General features: G+C 35.9%; 1 long non-coding RNA gene across 1 annotated transcript in view; it reads left to right on the top strand.

Annotated features, from left to right (window-relative positions):
* LOC148164718 (uncharacterized) overlaps positions 1-24,492 on the top strand; it is a 70,960-nt gene extending 46,468 nt beyond the window's left edge. The window contains exons 3-4 of the long non-coding RNA XR_015767878.1: positions 22,717-22,760; positions 23,005-24,492. This is a non-coding gene — a long non-coding RNA (uncharacterized LOC148164718). The remainder of the gene's footprint in view (positions 1-22,716; positions 22,761-23,004) is intronic.
* Positions 24,493-24,727: the final 235 nt, after the last annotated feature.

Below are 24,727 nucleotides of genomic sequence, written 5' to 3'. Positions count from 1 at the left end.
ACTAGAGGAGAGCCAGTGCATCAAGTGGTGCAATGGTTCTACTATTCTACAGTCATGAGTAGTGGAAATGTGATGGAGAGAGGACTGCTCCCATAGTGCTATTAAGATTCTTCCCATGAAGTCAAGGCTGACTCAGGGCAAAATTGTGAAATAGGCAAAGTTTTTTCTTTGGAACTTTATCCCATGTCCCATGAACAATTCTGCTTGGCCACTTTCCATGTGACAGTGTTTCCTTCAAGATCTATAAGCATAATATAGTACTGTCCCTAGAAGAGCTTCCCAGTATATGATTTACAGCAAGGGAATGGGAAGGTACACAGATAATGCTCTTTGGTCTTTATATTTTGTATGTCTAGAAAGTTTTGCCTGCTTGTTACTCTGTAAAATCTGGGTAGCAGAAAACAGACAACCTACCTCTTACATTCAAATGAAAAAGGGAATGATGTAACAGGTTATTATGTCTGTTAATCTCTTGGGTATGACAGAGGACTAATGGGTTCCCTCAAGAGGGAGAAGCATAGTCCACAAGCTTAACTGCAGAAGAATCTCTTTTTTGTTTCCTCCTCCTAAAACAGAATAGATCCTAACTCTATATTCTGACATTTGAGAAATTAAAGGCAAAAGATTTCATTCATACCAAGCTGAAAAATCAATGTGGGTAATATTTGACTATGAATGTCATTTTGAATAGAAAATAAAAGGACTTTGCTAAAAGCCTTTCTGTCTAAAGTTTCTCTTGAATTTTCTGAATTTTCCTTATAAAAAGAGCCAATTAATTTGGAGTTTGAGAAGGAGTTGGGAGTCTCCCCTAATATCTGGACAACAATTCTCTAAAAACAGATACACCCCCACTATTTCTCCCTGGGATGGTTTTGTTATTGGACTTCCCATCTACAGTGGCTTCTCTCTCCATATAACAAGACCTTAAAACAGGCCAAGAATTTCAGTGGCCTTAATACCAAACTTGTTAGACTTGATTACATTTATCATGTTCTTTTACATTAGGTTAAGGGAGCAAAGCTAAATCTCAGTAGCTAGACCCAAGGATTCAGGCAAATAGATGGTTTTGTGTCTATACTGTCTTTCTAATTCATCTTTCCCAGGCACTAGGTGGTCTACACTGCCCTTCTGGTTACAGATTCTGGTTTCACTACCTTTTTCCCCATCTCAATTTGGGCACTGGGCTGATTTTTAGTGCGTCTTAACATTTTTTTTTCTTAAGTAATTCCAGTTCTTGTAGGTGTAGAGTCTCTCCTTCAAAATCTTCAGGAATCCTTTTCTACTCCCTTTCACTTTAGACCAAGATTACTCCTTACTTACTCCAGTGTTCAAGGCAATGGGCAGCTCTGTATTTAAACTAATGTCTCAGGCAATCTCATGCAAAGCAATGAGGCAGAAGTGTGAGTATATTGGGTATTCTACTAATACCTGGAGGCCTGGTATCTTTGGAAGGGAAGGATCTACTTTATGTCTTTTTTTACCCTGGATCCTATGACACTGTTCCTTCTGAGGTGTCCAACATATTCAGGCTTTCCATTTCCCTTACTCAATCATAGAGATCTAATAACATTTAACACACTGACACAGTGGTGGAATAAGGTAGCCCTTCTATCAGGAATCTTTGCTTCAGTAGAAAAAGATTTAGGAAGAATCCTAATTTAAATCCTTTAAATTAAGTATAACTCTTAATTATACTTAATTAAGAGTTATACTTAATTTAAAGGCATACATCCCTAATCTCTAGAACAATGTAAAAAGGAGATCACTGGGGAAGGCAACTTCTTATTTCCTCTACTTACCACATCAAATCCACTTTATTATTAAGCTACCTGATGGTCATTTGGGCTCCATTTACAAGTAAGCATTCAAAAACTAATAGAGGGTACAGGATAAAGTAGAAGTTTTGAAGAGTACATTTGCCAGCCTTCTTATCTGACTTGAAGACTTTCCCATTTCTGGGCCTTTTAAAATAGAAGCTCCGGAGTAAATTACAAAACAAAATTAAACAGCCTCAAGCAGAAGCACAGGCACCTGAATTTTGGAGACAGTAGTAAAACACTATAAAGTAGTGACAAGATCCAAAGATGTGAAATGGTTTGGGAGGTGTATTGTATTGTTTTGTTTCATTTAGAGATTCAAGAAATTCTCCTTGACAATCTCACTCCTTTTTTCCTTCCTTTCCTTTTCTCTCCCTCCCTCCCTTCCTTCCTTTTTTACCTCCTTCTCCCTCCCTCTCTCCTATCCTTCCCTTCTATTTTCCATCTCCCTCCCCCTTTCTTTCTCTTAGCAAAAGAGTAATGCAACTCTGGGCTAAGAACTTGTTTGATCCTGAGTCCTAAGTGGTCTTGATCAACTAGATATACTGGCAACTTTAGCATGGGAAGAGTGGAATTTCCTTGTCTCTGTTTCTTGTTGCCTACCTGGACCATGTTCTAGAGATGGAAAAGACCACTGTCAGGTTGGATGATTCACTGAAAGAAATCTGATCTGCTCTATAAGAGCAGCAACTGATCTCCAAGTAATGACACCAAACTTCAAGCCAGAGTCAGGAAAGAGAAGAACAAATGAGACAGAGAGTGAGTGAATTCCTATCAGGATAAAATGGACAATAGTGTGGGCTACAAACATAGCTATATGTTGATGAGTATTGAAAATAGTCCTAGGAAACATTCATGTGTAATTTTAACAAAGGAATGACAAAGAATGTCTTTAAAGACTATTGTGGAACTCTGTCATTCCATTCCATCACCTGGGCAGCTGTCCTGGTACAAGCCTCCACCATCTTTCCATGGGCCTATAGCTACTTGAACAATGTTCTCAACTCCAGTGACCCTAGCTTCCTGTCCGAGCTGTTGCCAGGATTTTTATAAAACACAAATCTGGTTGTGATGCTCTGCTGTTTACCCAAATGGCTGGTTATCACCTACAGGATTAAACCCAAACGCTTTAGTAAGGACTTGGCCCACTTCATCTCCCACAAGTATCCAACACCAAGATTCTGTCAATGTACTCATCCTTTCATATGTACCTTCTGTTATCTTAAACCTGTAGGTTTTTTCTTTAACTTTTAAATTTTGAACCAAACACTTATAGAAAAGTTGAAAAAATAGTAGAGATTTTCCATATATTCCTTACTCCCTCTAACATCTTACATAAAAACAATCCATTTATCAAGTAAAATGAATTCACATTGAGATAATATTCACTAAATGAAATTATCTTATTCAAATTTCACTAGTTTTCCACTAACTTATTTCCTGTTCCAAATCCTATCTAGGATCCCAACTTTGCATTGAGTAACTCCTTCTTAGTCTCCTGCAGTCTGTAACAGTTCCTCAGTCTTCCCTTATCTTTCATATCCTTGACAATTTTGAAGAATTTTGACCAGTTGTTTTGCTGAATATCCTTAGGTTTTGGTTTGTCTGATGTTTTCTCATAATTCGACTGAAGTTATGTGTTTTTGGCAAGAACAGCACAGAAATGTTGTGTTCTTCTCAGTGCATCATATCATAGGGTCCATAATGTTGATATGTCTCATTACTGGTGATATTGACCTCTATCTATTAGGTGGTTCCGCAGGGTATTTTTACTGTAAAACTTCTATCATTGCCTTTGTAGTTAATACATATATTGGATTTTGAGACTAGGTAAGTCTTGTTTGTTCTAAAGCTTTTACTCACTAATTTTAGCATCCAATAAGGAATCTTGTCTACAACAATTATTACTGATATATGATCTCTTTCTTATTTTATTTTTCCCTTTGCCTTAAATATCTATCCCCACTTTTTCCTGATGGCCAATTTCTACTCATCCTGCAGCTCCCAGTTCCAAATTGTTTCATTGTTTCTCCTCTGTGAAATCTTTCCCGACTGCCCCGGCGGATGAAGAATTCCCTTCTCCTCACTTCCTGTATAGGTTCAAAATACACATGACCATGTTTATTGGCTGTTTTTGTTTTCCTGTGAATCACCCCACATGAACTTCTTGAGGGTAACTACACTGTCTCAACATTTTTCCTACCATTTTTTTCTACAGTGTTGCGTCTATAATAGACATTCAATATATGTTTGGAGAATAAATGAATGAATGAATACATCTGTTATATTCTTTCCAAAATTCATTTCCAGCCTGAATAATTTAGAGGTTTTATTGTTACAGTTAAAGAATAGTGCTCATTTCTAAATACATGATTCTGATTTTCTGCCAAAATTTTACCCCTTTGAGAAATTTACTTCATCATGTTCCTGGCATAAACCTTATTTAATCCTCTAAAAACCAAACTAAAATCCTGCTTGCTGCTTTTTTTTTTCCTACCTCCCCCTTGTCATACAATGACCTATCTTCCACTGTGATTCCGTTTGTGAGTATATTTCCTGGAGAAGAAGTGAAGAAACTGCTCTTTTATTCGTTTTGCTAAGCTTCTGGGTGTTTCCTACTCTGATCCTGATGCATAAGCTTCCTTAATCCTTGGTGATACTTTTCTTCCTGTGTGTTTGCTTTATTCTGTAAATTCAAAGGAGGTTTTCTAAAACTGCCTTTATTCCCCTGAAGAAGCAAAACAAACAGTGGAAATTGACTTTTTGGCTAACAGTTCTCATTATTCTTATTACATAATTAGTGATTGGAATCATTAATGCAGGAGACCAGGCATGCATGTGGATGAATAGCTTGCCTGGCCATGTGCCCATAGACATGTCAACAGCAACTAATATAATTGTAGATGCTAAAAGGAACTTGTCCTCCATTATCATTATCAGCAGTGGCAGCATCCTGTCACTGAAACCTGTACTACATTGTGCGGTCTACACAGAACCATACATACCATTCTTAATCAGTAACATTACTCCTTTGAACCCTCTTAGCACTTTGAACCCTCATAATACCTTATTTCAGTAGTAACTTTAAATGCATTGTAGCCATCTGGAGTTGTCTCATCCTTTTCAATCCACTGTCTCCCTACCCACACTAGACCAGGAATTCCTTAAAGCCTGAGATTGAGGTTTATACTCTCTTTATCATTAGTGCCTCCTACTATGCTGAGAACATAAAAGGAACTCAATAAGTATTTGTGGAATTAAATTGTTTTTCTTCCATCTAAAACAGAAAACAAAGAAACTGATAAATTGGGGAAGAATGTATAAGGAATTAAAAATTATAGCATCATAACTTTTTTTCATTGATACAATGTTATCAATGAGCACATTTTAAGTAGAATAAGGTTTTTGGAAGTTCTGAGAAGTTAGAGAAAGAAATCAAAAATTGACATGTTTTAACAAAAAACATGAACTATAGAATGAGACTTGAAAATACAAAAGATTCATTTCGATTTGATTTATATACTTTTCTAATAGTGGGTGACATTCAGCCAAAGACATAGTCTAAATGTCATTCTCTTTGCCTCCATAGCAGTATTAATTTTAAGAATCTACCTCCTCTTAATTCTCATTGACAATGTCTTAGTTCTGATCCTCATTATTTTTTTATCAAGATAATTGCGATACCTTCAAGTGATTCTCCTGCTTCCATTTTCTTCTCCCTTCAGTTCTTAAGAGATGGTTCCCCATTGATCCTAAGACCAAGTTCTAATTCTTTTTCATGGCATATGAGATGCTTCAATTTTGGCTATCAATCTATTTTATTAGACTTCTCTCTTACCATTCTCCTATGCAAGTTGTATTCTAGCCACATAAAACTTCACAAATCTCCAGGAAGGAGTACAGAATGCTTTTTAACTTTCCACACATTTCCTCATGCTGTTTCTACAAACAAAAATGCCCATCACTTTCATCCGATCCTCCCAGGACCCAGGTATACATATATATGTGTAATCCCCTCAGTGACATATTCCCTAAGTTTACAAAGCAGAATTGATCTCTCTCCATCATTTGCTACAGATGTCGGTCTGTACCTTTATATAGCATTTGTCCTATTGTGTTAGAATTCTTTTTTACAAAACTTAACATTCTCTAAAGTTAGCAGCTCTTCATCTCTGCATCACCAATACCTAGAAAGAGATTGTAGTAGGCTGGGCTGCTATAACAAACGCTGAAATCTCTGTGGTCTATCATGATGAGAGTTTAATGTTCATTCATGAAAGACCAATGTGATAGGGAAAGGAGAGGAATTTTTGTTTCACACAGTTACTCAGGGATCAAGTCTCCTTATATCTTATGATACCACCATCTTCAACATGTGGACTCCAAGTGTGCCACAGAAACATTTAGTGGAAGACTGCATGTGGGAGATTTTTATGGATGACACCTGGACATACCATGCATAACATTAAATCACATTCTACTGCCATACCTTGGTCACTGACCCAAACTAATTTTAAGGGGCCTGGGAAATATAGTTTAGCTGTGTGTCCAGAAAAAAAGAAAAAAAACATGAATGTTGGAGAGCACAGCATTCTCTGTCATCCTGTGCAGTAAACAGGTGAAGAGTATAATGAAAGATGTCCTTCTAATCTGAAACTATTGTGGTGGATTCAAAGGAACAAAGAGAATAGTTTTTGAACAAGTCCTGGTTTCAGACTATAGCAATGCAAGCCACTTACTAGCTCTGTCGTCATGACAAATACTTAAAGCTCTCTAAGCTTCAAGTTCCTCATCTGTAAATGAAGTTGATATAGAGATTAATTGGTGTAATACATGAAAAGCATGTGGCACATAGAAAAAGTTACTTAATAATTACCCTTATTTCATTCAAACCAATTTTTTTTTTTCAGAATCTGCAATGTGCTAGGTATCAAGAATAAAACCTATTGAAAGTGTTCCTTACCTTTAGAGAATTTACAAATCAGTTGTTAGGCCATAATTATAGACAAGAAAATAGACCATTTAAAATATATTGTGATACGTAGGCTTTTCATAATACAGGGTATCAAAATATCCAGTAAACAAGTGAAAAAGTACTCACATCATTAGTCATCAGAAAAATGCAACTTAAAACCACAATGAGTTCCCACTACATACTCACTAGAATGAGTAAAATTAAAAAGATGACCAATACTAAGTGTTGGCATGTAGATAGAACAATGGTGAATTTCTTACCTAGCAGGGAGAGTGTAAATTGATCCCATCACATAGAAAAAAAGTTATACAGTACCTACTAAGAACAAACACATATCCCATGACCTAGCAATTTCACTCCCAGCGTTTATGTCTACCATGATGGACAGGAGTATCCAGATAAGCCCTAAACTGGAAAGAAATAAAATTTTCTGGGAAGAAGCCCAGTGAATGGAAATGTCTATACCTTGATGTAGATGCAGATTACACAGTATATGTATTTGTCAAAACTGTTAGAACTGCACACTTAAGATCTGTACATTTCAATATACGTAAATTATGCCTAAATAATAACAACTACAATAATGATAAAATAATGAGTGTAAAGCAGGTGCTTCCAAATCAGCAGTTACAAGAGTCTCTTATACCTCAGGTTTTTAGTTGTTTTGAGGATGACTCATATCTTAAGATATGCCACAGCCCCACATGCATCTAAAGAAATTTTATTAATAACATTATCTCAATAATTGTTTCCACATAGTTATTTTTATTAAAAAGTCATCTTTAGTTTTAGCTTCTAGACAAACTAGCTCTTTAATGGCCCTCAGAAACCAACATTGTGAGTTCTGCATACTACCTAGAATATATTTTAATGGAGACCACCCAAACATACCATCAATTTTGGGTAAGAACCCAGACCACCAGTTTGAATTACATATATATTAATCTTCATAAAAGGGTAATCTTTCTCACTTTAGTGGGAAACACACACACACACACAAGTAGAAAATATTTTGTTGCAAATCAGACTTAAAATAAGAGATGATTAAAAAAAATTTCCTCAAAGTCCTCTAACATACTATCTTTTGAAAACTATAATCTATTCCCTAATTATATGGTAAAATATGAATACAGTAAAAATGTTTCAAAGTAATAACATAGAAAGATAAAATTATCACCTAAACTCCTAATCCCAAAGACAACCATTTTTAATCTGAGATGATCTTCTGCCATTATATAGATAGATAGATAGATAGATATTCTCTTTTTAAAGTTATTTAGATAAAAAGATTAGAAGATAAAGGATAAACATCAACAAAAAATATCAAAATTACTCACAGTTCCATCACCCAAACGATGTAAGCATCATAGACTTGATGCCACAGAAGAATTGCTTATTTCCTTTGTTGTCCAGGTCTTAGGGACAGAAGAATGTGTCTAGGGATAGAATAATGGAATGTGGAGGATCTTTGCATCTTGCTCCATCTGCAACAAAAACAATTAGAATTTTGCTTTGATTTTCCAATTTTAGTTTTTTTCTGAGTTTTCATCTTTTGCTGTTTCTATATTTTTTGTTGTATGTATTTGCAAGCATATTTTAATGAGAACTGGGAGAGGCTGTCAGGGAGATTGCTTTTTAAGTCAGAAATCTAATAGTTACAGGATGAGGAATCCCAATGAATTAGAGTAATATCTAGTATCAAACATCATATGCATTTCTGTAGCCTAGGTTATTAAGGAAACTAGAGAGGATTTCTAGAAAGAAAAGCCAATGTAAAAAGATTTCTAAAGGGAAATAAAAATATGGAGAAAATTGTCCTATTGTTATTATACAATAACAAATTCTGCTGTTGGCCCCCTCACAGATTCCTGCATGAGGAAAGAAAATAGATTTGGCATACTCGCACAGTCTCATTGGAATTAATCTTCCTTTCTACTTAGCGACATTTGTTTCAGATCATTAGCAACTAAGAAGGCAGTGTGTAAGCTGGCAGGGTAATTGAAGTAGAGATCCTTGGCTTACTGTTTCTCAGTAAAAATCAAGGTCCAAATACTCAGGGATTCTAAAATAGAAGAAAAAGAAGTAACCTATGGGAAAAATAATGTGAGCTTTATTTAAAAAATATAATTTTATTTGATACAGAAAAAAATTTTTTCACTTCCAAGACAGGAGATTGTTTGTTTCTTAATTGAAGTAAAATTGGCATATAACATTAATTTCAGGCATACAACATAATAATCTAATATTCATATACACTAAAAGTGATAATCACAATATGTCTACCATCTATCACCATACAGTTGACCCCCTTCACCTTTTTTGCCCACTCTCCAACCCCTTTCTCCTCTTATAACCACCAATCTGTTCTCTGTATCTATGAGTTTTATTTTGTTTGTTCGTTTATTTTTTTTTTTTAGATTCCATATATACATGACATCATGGTATCTCTTTCTCTGACTTTTTCACTTAGCACAATATCCTCGAGGTCCATCTACATTGTTCAGATGGACAGATTTCTTTTTTTATGGCTGAGTAGTATTCCATTGTATATATACTATATCTTCTTCATCACATCATCCACTGCTGAACACTTAGGTTGTTCCCATAACTTGGCTATTGTAAATAATGCTTCAATAAATGTAGGGGTACTCATATCTTTTTGACTTAGTGTTTTCATTTTCTTTGGATAAATACCCAGAAGTGGAATAACTGTATTATATGGTAGGTCTATTTTTAATTTTTTGAGGAAACTCCATACTGCTTTCTACAGTGGCTGTACCAATTTACATTCCCACAACGGTGTACAAGGGTTTCCTTTTCTCCACAGTCTCTTCAACACATGTTATTTCTTGTCTTTTTGATAATAGCCATTCTAACATGTGTGAGGTGATATCTCATTGTGGTTTTAATTTGTATTTCCTGGATAAATGATGTTGAACATCTTTTCATTTGTCTCTTGGCCATCTGTATATCATATTTAGAAAAATGTCTATTTAGATCCTCTGCCTGTTTAATTGTTTTTTTATGTTTTTGTTTGTTTGTTGTTTGTCATTTGTATTGTTTTTGATTTTTTTGTTTTGTTTTGCTTTTGCTATTGAGTTGTTTATATTTTTTGGATATTGACCCCTTATTAGATATAAGCTTTACAAATATTTTCTCCCATTCAGTAGGTTTCTTTTCATTTTTTTGATGGTTTCCTTTGCTGTGCTGAAGCTTTTTAATATGACACAGTCCTACTTGTTTATTTTACTTTTGTTGCCTTTTCTTTGATGTCAGATCCAAAAATTCAATGCTAAGACTGATGTCAAGTTGCTTGCTATGTTTTCTTTTTTTTTTTTTAAGATTTTATTTATTTATTTGACAAAGACCCCTTGAGAGAGGGAACACAAGCAGGGGGAGTGGGAGAGGGAGAACAGGCTTCCCGCTGAGCAGGGAGCCCAATGCGGGGCTTGATCCCAGGACCCTGGGATCATGACCTGAGCCGAAGGCAGACGCTTAACGACTGAGCCACCCAGGCGCCCCTGCTTGCTATGTTTTCTTCCAGGAGTTTCACAGTTTCAAGTCTTACAGTCAAGTCTTTAATCCATTTTGAGTTAATTTTTGTGTATGGTGTAAGGTAATGGTCTAGTTTCATTCTTTTATGTGTGGCTGTCCAGTTTTACCATTTATTGAAGAGACTACTGTCCTTTCCCTACTATATATTCTTCACTCCTATGCTGTAAATTGACTGTATATGAGTTGGTTTATTTATGGGCTCTCTCTTCTATTCCATTGATTTTTGTGTCTCTTTTTATGCCAATACCATACTGCTTTGATTACTATAGCTTTGTAGTATAGTTTAAAATAAGTGAACATGAAAATCAGGGACTGTGTTCTTCTTAAGATTGCTTTGGCTATTTGGGGTTTTTGTGGTTCCATACAAGTTTTAGTATTATTTGTAAACCACCCTTATGATGTTTGGTGAAATGGCACTGTAATTTTGATAGGGATTACACTAAATCTGAAGATTATGTTGGGTAATATGACATTTTTAAAAATATTAATTCTTCTAATCCATGAACATGAAATACATTTCCTTTTATTTGTGTCTTTTTCAAATTCTTTCATCAATGTCATAGTTTTCAGTGTACAGGTCTCTCACCTCCTTGGTTAAATTTATTCCTATGTATTTTTTTTTCTTTTTGTGCAATTGTAAATAACATTATTTTCTCAAGCACTCTGATATTTTATTATTATTTTATAGAAATGCAACAAATTTCTATATATTGATTTTGGACCCCACAACTTCACTGAATTCATTTACTGTACCAGTTTTTTGGTGGAGTTTTTTGCACTCTCTATGTCATCTGCAAATAGTGCTGGTTTTACTTCTTCCTTACCATTTTGGATGGCTTTTGTTTTTCTTGTCCACTTGCTGTGACTAGCATTTCCAACTCCATGTTGAATAACAGTGGCAGGAGTGGGCATCTTTGTTTTGTTCCTAACCAAGAGGAAAAGCTATCAGTTTTTCACTATGGGGTATGTTAACTGTGGGTTTGTCATATATGACCTTTATTATGTTGAAGTATGTTCCCTCCACACCTATTTTGTTGAGGGTTGGGTTTTTTTTTAATCATAAATCTATGTTGAATTTTGTTGTTCTTTTTCTTCATCTATTGACTAGACAATTTTTATCTCTCATTTGGTTCATATGGTGTAACTCTTTGATAAATTTGCTGATGTTGAATCCTTGCATCCCTGGAATTAATCTCACTTGATCATGGCATATAATCCTTTAATGTATTGTTGAATTTGGTATGCTAATATTTTTTGAAGAGTTTTGCATCTATGTTCATCAAGGGTATTATTTGTGTGTGTGTGTGTGTGTGTGTGTGTGTGTGTGTGTGTGTGTGTGACATATTATCTGGTTTTGATATCAGGGTAATGTTGTCCTTGCAAAATGAATTTGATAGCATTCCCTCCTTTTCAATTTTTTGGAAGTGTTTGAGAAGGATAGGTATTAAATATTCTTTGAATGTTTAGTAGAAGTCACCAGTGAAGACATCTGGTCTTAAACTCTTGTTTGTATGGAGGTGGTTTTGTTTTGTTTTGTTTCCTGATTCAATCTCCTAACTAGTAATTGGTCACTTCAGATTTTCTATTTCTTTATGATTTAGTCTTAGAAGATTGTATATTTCTAGAAATTGATCCATTTCTTCCATGTTATTCATTTTGTTGGCATATAATTGTTCATAGTAATCTCCTTATGATCCTTTATATTTCTGTGGTATTAGTTGTAACTTCTCTTTCATTTCTGCTTTTATTTATTTGATCCTTCTCTCTTTATTTCTTCATGAGTCTAGCTAATGGTTCGTCAATTTTGTTTATACTTTCAAAAATCTGCTATTAGTTTCATTGACCTTTTCTATTGCTTTTTTAGTCTCTATTCCATTTATTTCCACTCTGATCTTTATTATTTCCTTCTTTCTATTAACTTTGGGCTCCATTTGTTCTTTTTCTAGTTTCTTTTGGTGTAAGGTTAGATTATTTGAAATTTTTTTGTTTCTTGAGGTAGGCATGTATCACTTATGAACTTCCCTCTTAGGACTGCTTTTGCTACACTCCATTGATTATGGATTGTTGTATTTCCATTTTCATTTGCCTCCAGATATTTTTTTATTTCCTCTTTGATTTCTTCATTGACCCCATTGGTTGTTTAGAGCATGTTGTTTAATCTTCACATGTGTATTTTCTTCTTATAATTGATTTCTAGTTTCACACCATTGTGGTCAGAAAAGAAGCTTGATATAATTTCAATCTTCTTAAATTTAAATTGAGATTTGTTTTTAAACATAACATGATTTGTACTGGAGAATGTTCTATGTGTATTCTGTTGCTTTTCAATGGAATGCTATATATATTCCTATTAAGTCCATTTAGTCTAATGTATCATTTAAGTGTGATGCTTCCTTATTGATTTTCTGTCTGGATGATCTATTGATATAAGTGGGGGTATTAAAGTCCCCTACTGTTATTGTACTGCTATCAGTTTTTCCCTTTATGTTTGTTAATATTTGCCTTATATATTCAGGTGCTCCTATGTTGAGTGCATATTTACAAATGTTATATCCTCTTGTTGAATTGACCTCACTATCATCATGGAATGCCTTTCTTTCTTTCTCTTCTATTACAGTCCTTGTTTTAATGTGTACTTTGATATAAGTACAGCTACACCAAACTTTTTATTTTCATTTGCATGGACTATTTTTTCCCATACCTTCACTGTCTGTGTGTATCTTTAGATCTCAAGTGAATCTCTTATATGCGTACAAATGAATATTTTGCTTTTTAACAATTCTATTCAGCCACTGTCTTTTGATTAGAGAATTTAGTTAATTTATATTTAAATTTAGTTCATTTATATTTAAATTTAGTTCCTTTATATTTAAATATGTACCTATTGCCATTTTGTTAATTGTTTTCTGGTTGTTTTTGTAGTTCTTCTCTGTTCCTGTCTTTCTTGCCCTCTTTCTTTTTGCTTTGATGCTTTCTTTAGTGATAATGCTTATATACCTTTCTCTTTATCTTTTGTATATTTACTAAAAGTTTTTGGTTTGTGGTTATCGTGACGCTTACATATAACAACTTATATCTACAGCAGTCTACTTTAAGTCAGTAACAACTTAAGTCTGATCTTTTTCTAAAGCTCAACATTTTCATTCTTCCTCTCACATTTAATGTTTTGATATCACATTTGATACCTTTTAATTTTGTGTCTCTCTTAACTATTATTGTAATCTTATTTATACTATTTTTGTTTTTAAACTTTATACTAGTTTTATAAGTGATTAATTTACTACCTTTACTACACATTTACTTTTCCAGTGAGATTTATTCTTTCTTCTGTATTTTTGTTACCAATTAGCACCCTTTCTTTTCAGCTTAAAGAAGTTCCTTTAACACTTCTTATAAGGTCAATTTAGTGGTGATGAATTCCTTTAGTTTTTACTTGTCTGGAAAATTCTTCATCTCTCCTTCTCTCCTTCAATTCTGAATGATAGCCTTACTGGGAAGAGTATTCTTGATTGTAAGTTTACTCCTTTTAGCACTTTGATTATATCATGTCATTCTCTTTTGCCTTGCAAAGTTTCTGCTGAAAAAAATCAACTAATAATCTTACACAAAGTTCCCTTTATGTAAGTTGTTGTTTTCTTCTCATCACTTTAAAAATTCTCTCTTTAACTTTTGACATTTTGATTATAATATGTCTTGATATGGATCTCTTTGGGTTTATCTTATTTGGAACTCTGTGATTCCTGGATCTGAATGTTGGTTTCCTTACCCAGATGTGGGAAGTTTTCAGTCATTATTTCTTCAAAATAATGATGAATTATTTTGCTTTATCCAGTCTGCTGTTGAACTCTTCTAATGTATTTTTCAGTTCAGTTATATTCTTCAGCTTTATGTCTTGTTTGGTACTTTCCTATACTTTGTCTCTTTGTTAACATTCTCACTCTTCATCTATTCTTCTAAGTTCAGTGAGCATTTTTTTGACCATTACTATGAACTATCAAGTAGATTATTTATCTCCATTTCATTAAGGTCTTTTTCTGAAGTTTTTGTCTTATTCTTTTATTTGTAATGTATTCCTCTCTTTCTTCATTTTGCTTGATACCTATTTCTGTGTGAGACAGCTACCTCTCCCAGTCTTGAGAGAATGGCCTTGTGTAGGAGATGAACTTTACCATTTAACCAGCTTGCCCAGCTCTTAGTTGTCTCTCAAACCTTTGTGATTGTCCTAGTAGCCTGATTTGCTCTTGACAGCTCCTTGTTGTTGAGAATGTGCCAAGACATGTGAGTGTTCAAAATGGAGAGATCTTATTCAGCATCTAGTTTCAGGCTAATTGGAAGTCAATACTTTGAAAGCAACATATTAAAAAAGTACACAAATATATACAATCCTGTAGGGCCACAATCATAGGCCCTGATGGCCTCTAGACTAGAACTGGAGGTGTTCCTTGGGTGACAGGTGCAAGAATCAAGACTTCAGAGGAGTGTATCTGCTCCTTTCTGGGAGTGAGCTGTGACAAGAGCAAGGGAGGATGCAAAGACAGTGTCTCCTTTCCCATGTTCCTACAGAATGCCTCTGCACATGTGGCAAATCTGAAGCCTGTCCCTTTGGTTAAAGCTCCATGATAAGTAAATTAGTCTTTTTCACAGACATACTGGGGGTGTGTTTTAGTCTGTTGTCTGTGCAGTGCCCTGGGTATGGTAACCTCGAACAATCCTATGATGTAAGTCCTATTATAGCCCAACTTTACAGATCAGGAAACTGAGGAACTTAATTGTTAAGTAAGTAAGGTCACAGTCATAAGTGATACAGCCAAGGTTGAATCCCAGACAGTCTGGGTCCAGGATCTATGCAGACTATTACACTATACCTCCTCTGCCATCTTATCACATTTTCCTAGTAAACATATTTTTCCACTGTTAGAGACCAATATTTACAGACATTCTCTTAAAATCTATAAAAATCACTCCCTTTCTTCATTCTTAATTGATGACCTTGGTTTTTTTTCCCCAAGAAAACAAAGTATTCAGAAGACAATTACCTCATCTTTCCATCATCAAATCTCCCAGTCTCTATAATCAGTGTCCATATACCCAAGTTTCTGATATAGCAGGTGAAACATCCTTACTCAAATAGGACTCCTAAAACTAATCTGTCTAAAAGGGAACTGACTTGCACTCCTCCTGCCTGCTCAGAAATTTAGCTCTTACATCTCATTTACTCTACTTTTTGTGTCATTCCTAATGAATTATGTGCTAGAGGCAGTGATGCCCTTTAAAGATTTCAATTGTTTTCCTAAATTTTCCAGTCATTAGGCAGGCCATGTGATTACTTCTGACCAGGTAAATATATAACCATCTCAAACTAAAAGAGTGAAAAATCCCATGTACACTTTTCTAGTCTTACTCTTCTGCTATAGCATTTCAAGAGTTTGCATATTTGAGATCATGCAGATATAGGACCATGGAGCCTCAGTCAGACAGGGGCCTCAAGAAACTATGGATAGCAGAGCTTCCTGCCTACTCTCCCTAAACATGTAGCATGGGTGAGAAATAAACCTTTGTTGTGGTAAACCACTGGAATTTGGGGCCTAATCTGTTACTTCAGCATAACTTAGTCTACCCTGACTAATAGAGCATACAAATATCTTATTAAAAAACATCTCTTGACCCTACATTCCCTTCCAGCTAGTGTCAACTTATTCTGCTTTCTTTAGAGAAAAATCATAGAATGTATTATCTACATTCAGTCTCCACTTCCTTGCCTTTAAAAAATATCTGTAATCAGGCTTTTTTCCTTACTCTTAAAAAATGTCACTAAATCCATCAGTCAGTTCAATGTCCTTATGTTTTTCAACTATTATCAAGCTTTATTCTCAGTTTTGTTTATTTCACAGATGACTTTCCTCTAGTTTTAGTTGTCATTTTCTTTTTCTCTACTTTTTCCTAAATATTGTCCTGCCCCCAACCTTGGTCCTTGGCCCTCCTCTCTATCTCCTTCAGTGATTTTATCATTTCATGCATCTATATGCTGATGACACCCCATTTATATACCCCATCCAGACCTCTCCCTGATGCTGGACTCATCATTGAGTAGTTAATAGTAATAGTTTAGAGGTGTCTAAAACATAGCATGTTCAAGTCAAAACTTTTTATTCCCACTGCAATCCCTCTAAACGTTGGTTTCTTTACTATTTTCCTCATTGCAGCCACTAACATTCACTCATTTCCTAGACTCAGTCATGGCCTATGCATTTGGATGAAGGCTGTGTGCTGCTAAAATTCTAGATGGCTCCATTCTTTTTATTATTCTTTCTCCAATCTCAACTTTACCCATATATAATCCATCAGAAAGCTCTGTTGGGTTTACTCTTAAAATATATCCATGTCCCATTACTTCTGCTCACTTCTTTAAACGTCACACACCTCAGATACCATCTCCTTCATGGACTTTAGAAATTAACTCACAACTGGTCTCCTTGCTTCTACTCTCCCCACACTACAATTGATTCTCTACAGCGTCACTAGGGAGCTCTTTAAAACCATACATCAGATTATGTCACTTCCCCTGCAATACTCTTCTACTGCTTTTCATCACATTTAGAATATAGCCCAGCTGCTTACCAAGGACTCCCTTGGCCTACACAGCTTGGCTTCTGCTACCTTCCACGCTTACCTCCTGCTTTGTTCCTTCTGACCCTCTCCACTTCAGCTATACCGTCTTCCGTAAGGTTTCTAAAACACTCTTAGCTAGTTTTTGCTTCAAGACGTTGACATCTGCTGTTTCCTTCCTATGCTGTGACCTTTCTAATGAACACTGTTTTTTAGATCTTCACACTACTTGTCCCCATATATCTTCAGATCTCTGCTTAAATATCCCCTCCTCAGAAAAGCCTACTCTGACATCTATTCTAAAACAGCCTTTCAACTTCCTGCATTCTCTCCCACTTTCTTGGTAATATTTACCACACTATAAAAATATATTCTTGTAGGGGCACCTGGGTGGCTCAGTCATTAGGCGTCTGCCTTCGGCTCAGGTCATGATCCCAGGGTCCTGGGATCGAGCCCCGCATTGGGCTCCCTGCTCTGCGGGGGGTCTGCTTCTCCCTCTCCCACTCCCCCTGCTTGTGTTCCCTCTCTCATTGTGTCTCTCTGTGTCAAATAAATAAAATCTCAAAAAAAAATATATATATATATATATACACAAACACATATATATTCTTGTATATACTTGTTTATTCAACTATTTAGTGTCTGTCTTCCCTAATACAATTTCAGTGCAGGGAATTTGTCTTGTCTGTCACTGGATTTCCAGTGCTCAGAATAAAGCTAGGCATCTAGTAGATGCTCTGTACATTGCTATTATATTAGTGAATGAATTAATAAGTCACACATGTGTACTTTTGCATATGGTTCTTTTGGAATTTTATCATTTTTTTAAATGAAAGGGAAAGATTCACTGAGGTGGAAAATATTTCTGACATAGAGAAGATCAGGAATGATCCCTAGCTGAATAAAGGCCAATTCTACGAATAGTTGACAAATTGGCTGAGTTTTGGTCAATTCATTTTTTAAAGTCACCACCTGAAAGTGTAGGTTTTTGCAGTCACTGGATCAGCCATGCAGTCAATCCAATTCAGCCTCAGAAGTGGGAAATAGATTGAATGTTTTTAAACCTATATTTTTTATTCTCCCAACAGAGGCAGTCTATACCTTGGGCAATTTCCAACCCCAAAACCATAAGTTTATGAAAATCTCTATAGTATTAACCTTGTTGCATCCACTTTCCTGCTGCATGATTTCCTCTTCACATTCAAGTACTTAGAAAGCACTTGCCCTTGTTACTAGAAAAACTAATGTTGGAATCTCTTTTAATCTTCATGTTTCCCAAATTCATATTAACAGAAGGGGAAGAGACCAACAATCTCATTTGTGGTTATTCCAAATACAGCCTCATCTTCATCTTCACATTTGAGCACTAAGTTTAAGAGCAAAATTCATCACAGAGCAGAGAAAAGGGGCAAATTTTAGCAGTTAATCTTCCGGACAACTTGATCCGACCTAAATGCTTTGTAATCTCTCGTTAAACAAAAGCTTTAGCTTCTGTAATCCTCCTTTTTATCTATCCTTATGAAGCTTCCTGCGGCTGAAGCTGCTGCTCATGTTATTTTTATAAACAGCATAGATCTCTGCCCACAAATGGCTTTCCAAGGGTGATGGCAGCAGGGTCAACTTAGCTCAAGTGTCATGAGTCATATTTCCCTCCCTTTGGAAACACCTGCCCAAGCAAAGTCCGAACATCCTTTGCTTGTATTCTCACTGCACAGACTTCCTGTTACTGAGCACCCAGGCAGCCAAGGGCCCTGGCTCATTAAAGCATGACTGAGAGACTACTGTGTCTGTCTGCACCTTCTGTTCTTGAAATTCCAAGAAAAGCCTTCCATTTGTCCTGTAATATGCACTGTGCTGCCCTGTGCCACACTGTACACCTGGCTCCACCCAAAGTCTGGTGTGTTTGGTAGGGTCCTTTGGTGGTTGTGAAATTTTGTTTCTCTTCCTGAAGGGAAACATCAAGGAAGTTCAGGCTCCATGACTCCAGACTGATACCCTAAGGAAGAAACAGTCTAGCCAGGACTGAAATGGCTCATGCTGGCCCAGTCACTGTGAACTTTCCAACAGGCATCTTAATTTTTTTCTTTAATACATGCTGATGAAAGCCTGCATATAGAGTCAGTGAAAGGCAACAATTCAAATAAAATCAAAAATAAAATAATTTAAAGCATATATCACTATGCAGAAACATCAGAGAGAGCAATGTGACTGTATGTACACATACACACTCTGCAAAGGAGCAGCTGTCCTTCTGTCTTCTCACAAGCCCATGCTCTAAACATTTGTGAAAGAGAAACAATCTCTGGATAAATCCTCATAGGATAAAGACCCATTTTGACTTTTTCTATGACCTAGAACTCTGGACTCAAGACTCATTGACCAGAAAGTCGCCATCACTGGGAATGAAGAGAACTGGATTCTCAACAAGTAGCCTACTTTAATGAAAGGAGTATGGACTTTAGAATTAAAGAGACCTAGCTTTAAATCACTCAGATTCCATTTATTAACTGTGCAACTATAAGCAAGCACCTTAAACACTCTGAGCTTCCATTTCCTCATATGCACAAAGCTTTTTGGAAGCATTAAAGATGATGTACATGAAGAGGCTAGAACAGAGTAAGATCTCAGGGAATTGTAGGTAGTTTCTACTATAGGCCAACTCTTACTCTTGTTGGATAAGACACACCATCTCTTTGGGCTCCAGTTATTTCCCCCTCTAATTATCAAGTCTAGAGCTCAAAGATTCAAAACCTACTGGCTGCGCTTATGAAAGACTGATGATATAAAGAATTAGGATTTTCTTGACAAAAGTTGTTGAGTCTCTTCCTTCTCCTTGGTGTGTCTGGATGGTAGATGGGCAAAAGTTCTGTCTACATATGCATAGGTGTTAATAAAATGGGACAGGATGATGGTAAGTCCTTAGGGAAGAAAGTGTAAAATTCCCACTTTCATCTTGGCTTTGTGCTCACTTTCTCTCTCTCTCTCTCCCTTCTTCTTTCTCATTCTCTTTCTCTCTCTTTCCAAATGGAGAATGGAAAATGTACTGTCTCAGGCTTACATTTCATGAGATTATTAACATAAACATCCTTATAAAACTATAGGCAAACATAAGCTATATTCTTAACTATGAAACTTATTGTCTACAGTTTTCCTTGGATATATATTATGTTCAACTCTGGACTGTCCTAGAAAACAGTGATTGAAATGAAGTTAATGTCCCTAAAGTGCCCTATATAAAGAATACTGGGTTAAAGTTATTCTTTGGAATACTTGCATTTGGAGAGTTTCCCAAGAGTCTTCTTTCCACACCCTATATTTGATTTGTATTAGATAATTTCATCTGTCATCCAGGACTGCCACTTATTTCCTACAAAGGAAAGTAATGCAGCTGGACTCAGTGCCATCCTTTGTAAAATGTGTGCATATACAAGGACTTTCTTGACCTTTTATTTAGAAGGTAGATAATAGAATTTAGATGGGATTAATCAGTACATAGTTATATGTACACACACACATACTGTTTTGAATTGAGTAGCTGGCATTTTTCATTTGCTTTTTTTCAGGTGATCAATCTATCCTTAAATAGCTTTCAAAAGACATGAACTGGTCTGGCTCAAACACTGGAGTTTTCATTTCTTCTTATATTGATTACAGTAACTACAATAACAAGCCAATATCCACCGGGTAAAACTAATCTTTCTCATGCTGGTGAACAATTATTGAATTGCATTGACCTATTTTTCTTTAATGGTGTGAAATATGTTTAATCATTAAAAGTGTCCTCAAATTGCCTGATTCCCACTTGTTTTTCAGCATGCCAGGCCTCAAGTGAGTCAGAGTGATAACTCCACACACCAAACCTTTTGTAAATGAATTACTGAAAGAACCTCCAACCTCAGAACAAATGCTACAGATAAGATGGAGTCTTAACACTTATACCTGGCCATCTTTAGCATCATTTTGATTTGTACTTCTGAATGGGTATAATAGTTTTCTGTTGCTATGTAACAAATTATACAAATTAAACAAATTTAAATTTAGGAGCTTAAAACAACACACATATTTATTATCTCACAGTTTTAGTGGGTCAGAAATTTGGGCATCTCTTAAATGAGTCCCCTATTTAAGGTCTCACAGGGCTGCAATCAGTGTGTTGTCAGCTGGATTGAGTTCTCATTTGAAGGCTTGAAAGTATCCATATCCAAACCTACTACCACTGTTGGCAGACTTTACTTTCCTCGTGGCTGCAGGGTTGAGGGCCCTGGCTTCTTACTGGTTGGAGGTTGGGATTGCCCTCAGTTCTTAGAACCTGCCTACAATTTACAATTCCTCACCATGCAGACTTTCCCCAATGGCTGCTAACTTCATGTTAGCAGGGTGAGTCTCTACAACAATTTTGCTACCAAGGTCATTTTAAATATGGGAGTGACAGCCTTTGCTTTTGCCATATCCTACTGGTAAAAATCAAGTCACAGGTCCCACCCACAGTCAAGGAAAGGGACTTATCAAAAGAGCACAAAAACAGGGAGGCTGGAGGCATGGGGGTAGGGCTCATTTTACAATCTGTCCAGTGATAGGTACAAAAGGCAAAATATTGGGAAGGGCATAAAGGAGGATTCAGGACACCAACACTCTTCAAGAAGATAAGGTTGAAGGCAGAGATGGAGATGATAATGTGACCAGCCAAGTAAGACTAACATTTGGCACATTTCTAAACTCATATTTTTAAAAAATATTTGCTCCAGGGGAGGTGGGTTGGGGGATGGGTGAAATAGATAAAGGGGATTTAAGAGTACACTTATTGTGATCAGCCTGGAGTAACGTATAGAAATGTTGAATCATTATGTTATACACCTGAAACTAATACTATATTAATTATATTTCAATAAAAATTAAAAATATAAAAAAAATTTGTTCCATGTTTATATAGTGAAAAAATAAAGTGCTGTGAAGGGAGGAAAGAGAAAAAAGAATGCTGAGGACAGCAGTCAAATTTGGAAACTTACTCAGTAAAATAAATCCTTGCATTAACTGTCACCCCTCCTCTAGAAGGTCATCTAGTTACCACCTGCTATTATTCAGTTATGCTGAATAACAGCCTCACCATCCTAACCCAAAGTATCCTATAACATTGTTCCTTTTAACTACAAGTAATACTCATAAGACAAATTTTGGTAAATTCAGTTTTTCTCTAACTCCTTCAATTCCTGAAGATATAGCAGAGTCTAACAGATCAACTCCCACTAAGACTGTATCCTTAACTGAGCTATGCTTTTATACTTACTAGCAGAGTTTTTAAACTTGGCAATGCAAAGAATTAGGATGGGTAACAGCCTTAACTATTACTACGTTTTCTTAAATTTTTTTATTATGTTCAATTAGCCAGCATAAGTTTTGTCAAACACTAACTGGAATAACTTCTAATTATATAGGTGTCTATTTCCAGCTGCCTGATTTAGGTTTCTGGAATCTTTACCTTGTTAGAATTCAGGTTTGGAGAATTTACTGTCCTATAGAGAAATTAGGGTAGAGTGTTAACTTTGTAAGTGAAACTACAGAACTTCCTATAAATACTTTCATATTCTCTGAAATAAGACAAAATATACGGAACAAAAAGGGAATACCAATTATGATTTAGATATCCTAAATTAGCAAGAAAAAAAAGAAGGAAGGAAGGAAGGTAGGAAGGAAGGAAAGAGAGAAAAGGAAAGAATGAAAAAATAAATATACAATTAATTTTGACTTATGATCACTTCCTCTCAGGGTTCTCTTTGGAAATTCCCACCTTGGTCAGCAGAGCTCCTGAGGTAAGGGCCCTAAGTAAGGGGAGCCTCACAGTAGTCTCCCACCATTTGTGCTACCTGCTTGACCTCTGGAGACACTGACTTGTCACCCAGGTTTAGTGCCTCAATTATTTCAGTGCTTTCTCTCCTTTAGGAGACCCATGGGAGTGGGGCGGTGGGGGGAAGCAAAAACAAAAATCCTCTTGGTTAAAAATTTCTCTTTATCTTTTATTTTTGATTTCTGAATCATTTTTCCCCTTATTTCCAGATTCAACAGAAGTACCGCAAACTCACTACAACCAAAATTTTTATTGTTCCCAAAAAGCTAGCCAAGGAAAACTTCATGACTACATTAGAACTTGAAGTAAGGATATTTGTGGCAGAAGAATTCCTGTACATCCAACCCAGACCTACCTTCTACCTTTTCATCAGGAGGCATTAGCTTAGGTCAGGCCATCTCTTCACAGCCCAAAGTGGGGAAATACTCAAGTATGATTATTTGTTCTCACACCAGTCTCTTGCCAGACTGCCATTTTTACTCCTTTCCATGTATCAAAATCTGGCTGAGCCTTCAGGGTTCATCTTCAGTCCCTGTGACTCCTCTGCTCCAGTGGTCTCAACCTGGGCTGCATAGTAGAATCTCCTGGAAGATCTAAAAGAAAAAAAATCCAATGTCCAGATCCCAAACATGTTTATTCAGTTGGTCTAAAATGGAGCATGAGCATTTTTAAAGAGATCTTCAGGTGATTCTAATGTGCAGCAAGATTTGAGGACTATTTTTACATTTAATTCCATTCAACTTGAATTACATTTCCTTTTGTAGTTTAATTATATTTTCCATATTTCCATGTGTAAATTTCTCAGCTTAGAGTTAAAAAGCTTCTTGTTCCTCCAACTGTGGATCCTCATTTGCTCATCCAGTCAAGAAGAGCTTTTTATCTTTAAAATAGAAAACTGACTCTGCTTGTCTTAAGCTTATGTATAACGAGGGAAAGTGTCACTTTGGGGGGCATGGGGCTGAGAACATCCTTTACTGTTTAACAACCATTGTGTACAAAGAGTAGCAAAGCCTTACTTCCTGGCAGAATAGGAGTTAACTGTGTCATGGGACTTGAGGGGTTCTTGGCAGAACATTTGATTTAAATATCTGTTTTACTCTTGCTGCCACATTAGCAGAACTTCTGTCATTAGAGATTCATGTATTTGGATTAAGATTTCACCTCTTTAGGAGCTTTTCATTAGTCATAAATAATCCTAGAAGGATTCATTAAGACCTTTGTGTGAGAGCTCACCGGGTCACTGTTGCTTGCAATAAGAGGAGGCATATACAATTACCATTTGTAATAGACTTTGTCTCTTTCTCTATGCTCTCCATAAAGGCAGAGCTGTGCTTGTATTAACTATTATGTCCCCAGCACCTAACTCAGTGTCTGGACAAAGCAGATTATAGTAAATGCCTTTGAATGAATGAATGATGAATAAAAGAATGAATGATCACACGAGCAAATGGATAGCCACAATTAGTTATGAATCCTGAAAGAATAGAAAGAGATAGAAAAAAAAAAAGAATTGTTGGAGGAAAAACATTACCATGTCACAGTTGTCCTGGAGTTTGAAGCTTTGCACAACCTTATCTCATAAAGTATGTTAAAGACAATTCCCTAATAGTTCCATTTTGAGGCTGTTGACTTTTTTTGCTGGGATGTTCCCCCACCATCTTTTTTCTTCAATAATATTAATAAAAAGTACAATCAGAGCTACCATTTATTGAGCTTTTATTAAGAACCAGACATTATACTAATTACTTAGGTATTTTTATTGATCCTCTCAATAACTCTATGAGGCGGGTATTTTCATTACCAATTTACAGATGAGGAGACCTAAACTTACAGAGGATATGTAAGTTCTGACAATCAAATGGTAGATGTGGGATTTGAGCCACAATCTGTCTGATTGGTTTCATTGGATCCTGATGCTCCTCCTTTCATCTG

Source organism: Eumetopias jubatus, unplaced genomic scaffold (genome assembly GCF_037043125.1).
Source record: "Eumetopias jubatus isolate StellerSeaLion01/CBP00866 unplaced genomic scaffold, mEumJub1_p1.0 scaffold_3, whole genome shotgun sequence".
In the NCBI taxonomy this organism is placed as follows: domain Eukaryota; kingdom Metazoa; phylum Chordata; class Mammalia; order Carnivora; family Otariidae; genus Eumetopias; species Eumetopias jubatus.
Note: the sequence above shows the minus strand (reverse complement) of the source record. Positions and strands in the feature narration are given on the sequence as shown.